Source organism: Lycorma delicatula, chromosome 3 (assembly GCF_047948215.1).
Source record: "Lycorma delicatula isolate Av1 chromosome 3, ASM4794821v1, whole genome shotgun sequence".
In the NCBI taxonomy this organism is placed as follows: Eukaryota; Metazoa; Arthropoda; class Insecta; order Hemiptera; family Fulgoridae; genus Lycorma; species Lycorma delicatula.
The window spans coordinates 9,087,432-9,097,603 of NC_134457.1; the positions used below are offsets into that span (position 1 = coordinate 9,087,432).

Genomic DNA, 10,172 nt, shown 5'->3' on the forward strand with positions numbered 1-10,172 from the left:
TCTGATATTGATTTTTTATTTGAAATCCGCCATTTTGTTTCTAAAAATCCTAGACATCCACAGAACATTTTTAAAACCTTTGCTAAACGATCTGTAAAGTATCAATAGAATTGGTGGGAGAATGGGCGAGTGATACTAAATCAAAAGGGTATATCTTTTCTTGGGATACATAGAATGAAGGGTAGACTGGGGCACATTTACGCGGATTTCTTTTCACAACTTATAAATTTTTTTTTGGTTTGTTTAAAAAAAATATAAAAATATATTTAAAATTATTTAGGGTATAATATAGTTATTAAAGTATAATTTGTTATATATATATACGAATATCTTAACTTTTTATTTAATTTTGGAAAAAATGTTTACATAGGCCAAGTTTACATAGGACGGAGTGCTTAAACATGCCCTGGGTACGGGGCACGTTTACGCATATCATAGAATTGTACAATAAGGATTAAAAAAACGTAACTGAACATTTCAGGGATTTTTTTTATTTCTATTAAACAGAATCACACGTTTTCTTTAAATAATTAAAATAGTAGAAAATTACAAAACTTAACAAAATAAATTTTACAGGCAGTAAACAGAGATTATCTTAAATTACTTATCTTCATCATCTGAGTTGCAGTTAGTGCTCATAAAGAATAGTGTATTCCCAGTAGCACAATCATCGTGGGCCCATCTTTTACTTCTTAAACACTGGACGCATTCTTGCCCCGTGTATTTCTTGTATGGCTTTAAAGAATAACTACATGGATAATTCTCATCTTCTTCATCAAAACTTTCTTCCTTGTTCATCGTTCTCAATCGTTTATTTTCCTTGTCAACCTTCCCTTTTGGAGCATTTTTAGTGACTTCTGCTCTAGATGCATCACAACCAAACAACTGTTTCAATAACGTCTTTTTATTTACCTGTAACTTTACGTTTTTAGCTTTTGAATGTAATTGCTCTTGTCTGAGCGATTCCTTGACTGGGCCATCTGTTAGGATTGGGGATTTCCTCTTTTTCTTCCCCTTTTTGGTCTCAAGCACTGACCCAGTCTTTTGGAAATGTCTTTTTTGTTCAGGACTTGGGTAAATTCCCTGAGTTTGTGCTGAAGAAGCGCAGGTAGGTGAATTTGGAATCAGGCTTATAGATGCTTCAGGTACCCCATAGGAAGTGCTCTGACTGGTAGAGGGTGTAAGGTTATCATAAGGGGTTTGTAGCCCGTTTGTTGAAGTTTCTGCTGGTCTGTCAGTTATATAGGACGGCATGAAATCAGAATTAGAAAAAAAAACAAATCTATTCAATGATGAGATCCCTGTCACTTTAAATCCAGCCATTATGTTTGCCGGAGTAGCTGCCAGAGGAATAGTTGATGCTAAAATTGAAGGTATGTCATGAATCGCCATAAGACATTTGTTAGTGGCCATCAATTTGCCGAATGCCTTATTAAAATATTTTTTTTAGAGGACCGAAACACTAAAGTCGAGAAGTTGCAATTTGTGACTGCAGCGAGGTTGGTATTACAATAGTTTCATTCCATTATTTTCAAAATAATCCTATACTGCAGCAGATAGGTGCGACTCATGATTATGTAATAGGAGGCATGGATTTGAGGTCAAACACCTGACGTGGGATGCAAAGTGATTGCCAAATTTTTAAAAATTTGTTTCAATCATCCACCAGATGGATTGGCATCTCTTCCACAGCCAACAGGACCATCCCTTAAAAAGTGTTCTTTAAAGTGAACTCTAGAGAATATGACAAAAGGGGAAGTAAAAGTTGCAGCAGCGCTCACTGCGAGGCCACTATTACAAGAGTTCCTCTCTCAGAAAAGTAATTTTCCCAATTTGCCTGAAACCTTTACGCCCAATGACTCTGTGAGTCTTTTGCACGTCGTCATTCCTGTTTCATCGACGTTCCAAATGTCAGCAGGACCTACTTTAAGCCTTTTTATGACGGTTATGAGGTTATCGAAAAATTCCGTTAATTTTGTTGAAACTTGTGGCGTAACCTAAGCTCGTTGCTTGGGAAGACCTAATTGAGAGTTTGTTATGTCGTCTCAAAGAAACAGTAAGCCAATCTGTCCTGCCGTCTCATTTTCGGTCCAATGTTGAGGTATTTTCCTGACACAAGCGACCGCAGAAGTGTACGCGAACCGTCGTACTTCTTTGGGGGATAGTCCAAAATATATATCTGAAGCTTTCACGAGATATTCGACAAGCAAACTCTCTTGGTCAGGCAGGAACACCTGCACAGATAATCCCAAGAAGAATAACTTAATAGATTGCATAATTGTATGAACAATGAAAATGTTAATAAGATTAATTCAACAAATTATTTCTTGGAGGTATCCTGCTCCTATCAACCTTCTACAACCACCATACCTACCCCATTAAAGTCTTAATATCAAAACACCACAATACCTAATCGAAAAAATGAGGCTCCCTTACCTGGTTATGTTGGAGTATCGAAACGGGAACAGTTTTTGAGATGTGGCTGCCTCTTGTTAAGTCTAGAGTGCTACTTTTTAGTTTGTTTCCTCCTGTATCGCTGGTGGATCTTCTAATGGCGGTGTTTAATCTTGACCAGGTGTCAACTCGGGATTTAAAGCCAGCACATCGTCCAGCTTCTTCAAAAGCCTGTAAAACCAGGATATTTTTTGTAATGTAGACCAGACACAGAAAGTAGTCTGCAAAACTAAGTTATGTCACAAGTTAGGTCGCACCTATATTTATTACAAATTTAATGTAACAACAATTTCAAAAAAGCAATTAATTTAAAAATTATCATATAATAAAACCTTTGGAATTTTAACTTATATTTTAATAAATAGGATACTTATATTTTGATAAACTTTTAACTTACGTTTTCGTGCTCGTTGTTCTTTTTAAATTCTCTTCGCTTAGGCTTGACCATTTCTTAGAATAGTTGCCCAACGTTTTATCATTCCGGCCAAAGAATTTTGCAGCTTTTCTTATCGAGCTCTCTTCTCGCTTCACTTAAAGGACGGCATTTTTTAATACTTGGAGATCAAGCTTGCATCTGTCGGTGTCATTTTTGTAGTTTCTCACCATCTGAAAAATACAAAGACTCAAGAGAAAATTCAGTTTACAAATCAGTTACAAAGTATTACAGTTTAAAAATGTGTTTAAATACATCTAAATATGTGTTTAAAATACGCGTATGTGTTTAAACTTATTGTGTGCGTGTGTGTGTGTGTGTGTGTCTGGCTGTCTGGTCCTCTCTCTCTCTCTCTCTCTCTCTCTCTCTGTGTGTGTGTGTGTGTGTGTGTGTGTGTGCGTGTGAAAAATTTGACTGAATAATATTACACTCACAATAGTAACACAATATGCAGGGCACGTTTAGGCAATGCGTAAACGTGCCCCCATAGCCATCTTTGATTTATGTTTGAAACTACAGTAGTAAACTTTACGCTTTTACAAAGGCATCTTCTGAAGAAGCATAACCTTCTATAAATTAGTATATATTTGTCTATTATTAATTCTAAAAGGTAAGATCACTATAAGCTTGAATACAAGCATAACAAAATTTATTTCCTTGCACAAAACAACAAAAATGCTTCTTACAGCGAGACGGTTACTGAATTAGCGGTGTGGAGTTTAGAAATGCCTCCGCTACGCTGCAGCACTAGGTTGCCTGTCTGGCGGCGCTCGAGTTTCATTAGACCCCGCGAAAAGTGCCCTGCGTAAATGTGCATCGTGTATAAATATGCCCTGGTTTACCCTGTTATAAATAGCAAAACCACACCGTAATGAGTTGGAATCTCTTAAATAAATGTATGAAGTTAACAAAATATATGCATATACCTGAATGGAAAGAAAGGAAATTATTACACCAGACGTCGAAACATTAAATAGATTAATGTAAATAAATAAATTATATCTTGCCTCATTCTAGTTTAAGTATAAAAAAAAATAAAAAAATAAATAAAAAGAGGTTTGATGTTTTTTTTTAAGTAGGCCGTTACTTTTTCTTAATTACTTTCCTAATTTCCTATTTCTTTATAACTAGTACATAATGGTAAATAGAAACTTTCGTTTCTTTCTATCTGCTTTTAAGTAGATTTCATAAGAAAAGCTTCTTTCTTTTTCCTGTTTAGCCTCCGGTAATTACCTTTCAGATAATACTTCAGAGGATGATATATATGAGTCTAAATGAAATGTAGTCTTGTACATTCTCAGTTCGACCATACCTGAGATGTGTGGTTAATTGAAACCCATCCACCAAAGAACACCGGTATCAACGATCTAGTATTCAAATCCGTATAAAAATAACTGACATTACTAGGACTTGAACGCTGGAACTTTCGACTTCCAAATCAACTGATTTGGGTTCATAAGAAAGCTATCTATTGTAATGGGTATCATGATTCGACTTCCGGAAAATTTCTACATATCTTCACTTTTCACATCCCCCACACCCCAAAACCACATTCAGCTCAAAAGTTTATATATATATTTCACTTCCTTGTGGACACGATAACTGCCGTAATTTTGCGCCAATCACTTTCAAATTATACCTTAAAAATAACTCGTATCTAAATCTCCGTCGAGTTTGTTAACAGCCGGATTTGGACCATGGGGATGGAAATGGGAGGGCTTTTTCGAAAATACAAAATATCTATAATTTTCTTATTAAGTAAAATATCGAATTCGTTTAAAGTTCGTACTACCCTTGGATAAGGACCTAAAACTTATCTTCGTAAAATATTTTGATATCACCAACCATTGGCCCAGGGGTACAAAAAATGGGGTTTTGAAGACAAAAAAATAATTTCTCCCTTAATAGGCATAGTATCGAATCGGTTTAAAATGGTCGTTAGTCCTCTACACATTACCTAAAACTTTTGTCTGAAACAATTTTTCCAAAAGAATGAACAAAATCTTGCTGGAAATGTAAGATAGGGCTTGTCGTATGCTAAACATGTGAACTTTTCTCGCATGCAATTATTATCGTATTGAGTAAATTTGAAGTTTTTCTTAACTTTGAGGTGGAAATCTTTTTTATCCCCTACTTACCGCCGGTGCCTTTCCGGCCCTACTACCTCTGCCTTCCGGCCATGTCAAAAGAAATTTTTTTTTTTGTTATTGTTTGGCAATCCGATTCTTACAAAATATTTATATATTTCCTTCCTGTTAATTTTTTTAATTTATAATCTTTGGATGTATTTTTTATTTTTTACAAGCAAACGACATTTTCATTGTAAAACAAATTATTTTCAACTCATCAGTTGGGTTATCTAAGGAAAAATTTGAATACGTATAACTATGGAAGAGCTTAAAAAAGATTTTTTTCATTTTTTTGAATTGATTAGATACATCATTTATTAAAAACAAAAATAGTGATATGATTTATATATACTTCACGATCAAATTGTCAATAAAATACTCGTAATATTTTATTCAAAGAAGCCTCAAAAATGACATTTAATAATTTTTCCAAGATTTCCAGTTTGTCTTAATTTTATATATATATATATATATACACACACGTACAAATATTTTTTTATTATAAAATATTTTTTCAAATTATTACATAATATTTTTTTTAATTTTTAATAGTATACTAAAAATATATATTCAGAAATAAAATCAAAAAGTAAAAAGATATCCCGTATAGCTTTCTGGATTCGGGGTCCATTGTCAGCCTCGTTCCTTGATCGTGACGTGTGTGTTCAATAATTAATTAATTCACTCATTCATTCGTCTACTTATTCACTCACTTATTTGTTTGCTAATTTAAAAAATTCTTAAGTCATGAGTGAATTTCTTAAAGTTATTATGTATAAAGTTAGTAACAGTCTATTATAATGAAACATGTTCACTAGGTTAGCCAAACACCAAAGGCTAAATATGTAATATATAAAGAGAATATTGAAAATAGCTTGGGTTTATAAATTGCTATATAATAAAGTTTAAATAATTATAAAAAAAAAGATGTTTATTGAATCATATAAAAATAATATCGAAGTAGATTAGCCATATTAATGAGTTAAATATGAGGTTTTATTGTAGCACTAAATTTGATTTTATTATTCCTTTTTTTTAACTTTAATTCATTTGATTAATTGTTTGTACTTTATGATTAATGGTATTTTTATGTTATCAATTATATCTAATTTAAAATTTTTATCATCCCCTTCGAAAAAGGATATTATATATTCGACCTGTATATTTTGTTCCTTTTGTTTGCCCACAACAATTTTCCTATTAATCTGACTGAAATAAAGCTTATTGCAATCGACGCAGCTGTTTTTCGCGGAGGTAACATGATGTGAAAATATTTTTTAGACAAAAGATTGGTCTGAAAATTGAAAAAAATTAAAAATATTTTTTTCCGTCCAACGGGTAGGTGGGGACAATGGGAATCATGATGTGTATGCTTCACGTTAAGTGATGTTATACGGTCTTCTGCAGGGCCGGTAATGTGAGTTTCTGTACAAGACATGTAGCACCATTAATAGTCATTAAAAATCGAGATATATCATCTTAAACCTTTCTGAACCTATATATTTTATATTTACTATACAAATCCGGAGTAACAGTACAAGGTGAAAAAATAAAGATTCTACGATTTGCTGATGATATAGTAATTCTAGCCGAGAGTAAAAAGGATTTAGAAGAAACAATGAACGGCACGGATGAAGTCCTACGCAAGAACTACCGCATGAAAATAAACAAGAACAAAACGAAAGTAATAAAATGTAGTAGAAATAACGAAGATGGACCACTGAATGTGAAAATAGGAGGAGTAAAAATTATGGAGAATTTTGTTATCTGGGAGGTAGAATTACCAAAGATGGACGAAGCAGGAACGATGTAAAATGCCGAATAGCACAAGCAAAACGAACCATCAGTCAGAAATATAATTTTTTACATCAAAAACTAATTTAAATATCAGGAAAAGACTTTTGAAAGTATACGTTTTGAGCGTCGCTTTATATGGAAGTGAAACTTGGACGATCGGAATACCTGAGAAGAAAAGATTAGAAGCTTTTGAAATGCGGTGCTATAGGAGAATGTTAAAAATCAGATGGGTGGAATAAGTGACAAATGAAGAGGTGTCGGCAAATCGATGAAGAAAGAATCATTTGGAAAAATATAGTTAAAAAAAGAGACAGACTTATAGGCCACATACTAAGGCATCCTGGAATAGTCGCTTTAATATTGGAGAGACAGGTAGAAGGAAAAAATTGTACAGGCAGGCAACGTTTAGAATATGTAAAACAAATTGTTAATGATGTAGGATGTAGGGGATATACCGAAATGAAACGACTAGGACTAGATAGGGAATCTTGGAGAGCTGCATTAAACCAGTCAAATGACTGAAGACAAGAAAAAAAATACAGAAACGGTAGAGACAGTGGGAATCTTTAAATTTTGTATACGTGCGTCAAATTACATGGTCTTCTGCGGCCTTACGCAAGATTAGACGACTAAGCTTAACAACTGAGCTAAACCATTTAGCTCCTGTATCGACTTAGAGCAACATAAACTTGTCCTTTTGCAAATACATTCTTTCCCAAATCAGATTTTTATTTAATGTCATACCTTGCAATTTGTGCACTGTTACAGTTCAACTTAAAATTAAAATTAGCAGTCTTTCTACATCTCCAAATTCTTTAATAGCTTGAAACGTTGTACTTCGTAATGTAATAAGTACACATCCATCTTAATCTTTCATTTTTGCACTGTTTTATCACCGAATTTTATTAACACAGCTTTTGGTAGCTCACTCCTTTCCAGTTGGTCTCTTCGTACGGCAGGCCGTTTGAATTTCTGTACAATTCCCGTTGCACCGTAAACTAAACCATCAGAAATCGATATATGACGCCTTAACAAAATTCTTAAATCCTCTGCTAGTTGTACATCACATTACATGGTCTCGATGTCGATTCCGTTTTATACTTCCTTGTATGAAGTAAACGAAGTATTGTGATCGCCAAACATTTCGGTTTTCATATTTCAACGAAAATATCCATTTCGATCATCCCTGAATCCAATTTGACTAGTTTCGGCGTGACGTATGTACGTACGTATGTATGTATGTATCTCGCATAACTCAAAAAGATTAGCCGTAGGATGTTGAAATTTTGGATTTAGTACTGTTGTAACATCTAGTTGTGCACCTCCCTTTTTGATAGCAATCAAAATTAAAATTTTAATTAATGACACATTTGGATCTTAAAGGAAAGGTTCATCAGTTCGAATCAAAACTTCATTTCCTTTTGTTTCTTTTAACTTTTTTTTTAATTTAAATATATTAATTTAATAACCCGTGATTGTAAAAAAAATTACAATAAATAATAATACAAATATAATTTAAAAAAAAAATTAAATAATATAATTAGCAAAATAAAATTTTATGTAGTTTTAAAAATGTGTAAATGTAATTTAATAGGCATTACATACGTTTATATGTAATAAATTTGGTGAAACATCTGATTATTTAATATTAATTGAAAATTATAATTTAGAATCGTTTATTAACCGAATTATTTGAGAGTAAATAAAATACATTTTCGAATTGTATTCAATTTAAAGTGATTGTTGAAAGTCTTTTTTTTGCTTGTGCATAATATGCACAAGATTTCTGATGTGTCACATATAAATAAGTTTTTTTTTTGTTTTTTTTTTAACTTCTCTACTCTTCTGGGCCGGACCGACTTGATGGTATTACGCCACCCAGGGGAGTGTCCATTACTCTAATAGGCCCACCCCACCTACCGGCTATATACCGGCATGGCAGGTCAGGCCTACCGGTTGGCTCTTTTGAGATTTTTTTCCCTTTTTTAACTTAGTTAAGAAAACCTAACAGTAAACCTAACAGAAAACCAAAGGAGTCCTCAGCGGCTCATCGAAACCAGCACACCTCAGCATGCTGGCTCTCACCGCTGAGGCTGTCCACCCAAACTACAATCTAAAAACCCATATTCCTTTCATCTATAATTTTTTGTTTAAGGACTGACCTTATGAACTCTACAACCTTTCTCCAATTCTCTACCCTACTGAGCATATGATCTATTATTCCGTCAATACCGGCATTGTATCTTAGCATTTGCCATTTTTGGCAATTCAGGAAAGTATGCTCTACATCGTCACGTTCGTTACAATACATGCACGTAGGTTGATCTCTTTTGCCAACTTTGTGGAGGTATTCATTAAAGCACCCGTGGCCAGTTAAAAACTGTGTGACGTGGTAATCTATTTCTCCGTGGCGTCTGCCTGTCCATCTAACTATATCTGGAATCAAGGATCTGGTCCATCTGGCTACCCCAGCCTGCAGCCATCTTTCCTGCCATATATTATTAATATTTTGTCTGACTTCATTATCCACACCCCCTAAAAACCTCTCAACCCTGTATCTAGCAATGATACCAATAAGGGGCACACCAGAAAGCACACAGAGGGCCTCATACGAGACCGTTCTGTAAGCGGATGCTACTCCAAGCAATACCCTCCTGTGTATCTTTTTTAATCTGTCCTTGTTCCTGTTAATAGTCATAGCGGGAACCGCATACAAAATCGATGAGACTACGGTTGTCGCAAGTAGTCCCCTTTTCGATACCCTAGGAGCTCTGTGCTTTGACATAATAACGTTCAAGCTTTTAATCGTTTTCTCAGCGCTATGACAGACGTTCAACACATGTTCAGTGAAACGACAATTTCTTTGCAGATTAACTCCCAAGTATCCTGAACTTCAGCAATGTTATTACCTTCTATATATATATCCACTGGTTCCAACACCCTTCTACCGGTAAATTTGATATATTTGCACTTATCCACCGAGAGCTGTATTCCTCTTGAATTCAGCCATCTACCGTCTATTTCGAGTGCTGAATTTGCCTTATCCTTTACCTCATCAATTGTTTTGGCCTGGATGAGTACTGCCAAGTCGTCAGCGTAAGCCAAAAGCTGAACCCCCTTCAGGGTATGTCTGCTGGAGGACTCCATCAAAGGCCAGGATCCATAACAGTGGACCGGGAACTGAGCCTTGTGGCACACCACCGCACATGCTAAAAAGTACCTCTTCTTCTTGTGCACTGACTGCACACCTTTGATCTCTGAGATACTCCTCTACCTGTCTCCGCAAGTATGGACTAATTCCTTTCTCTACCAGTGCTGTATTTATATGTTTCCATGCGATGGATCCAAACGCATTCTTT

General features: G+C 34.6%; 1 pseudogene; it reads right to left on the reverse strand.

The window, feature by feature from the left end:
- Positions 1-600: 600 nt before the first annotated feature.
- On the reverse strand, positions 601-9,064 carry LOC142320794 (uncharacterized; annotated as a pseudogene).
- Between the last annotated feature and the right edge of the window lie 1,108 nt (positions 9,065-10,172).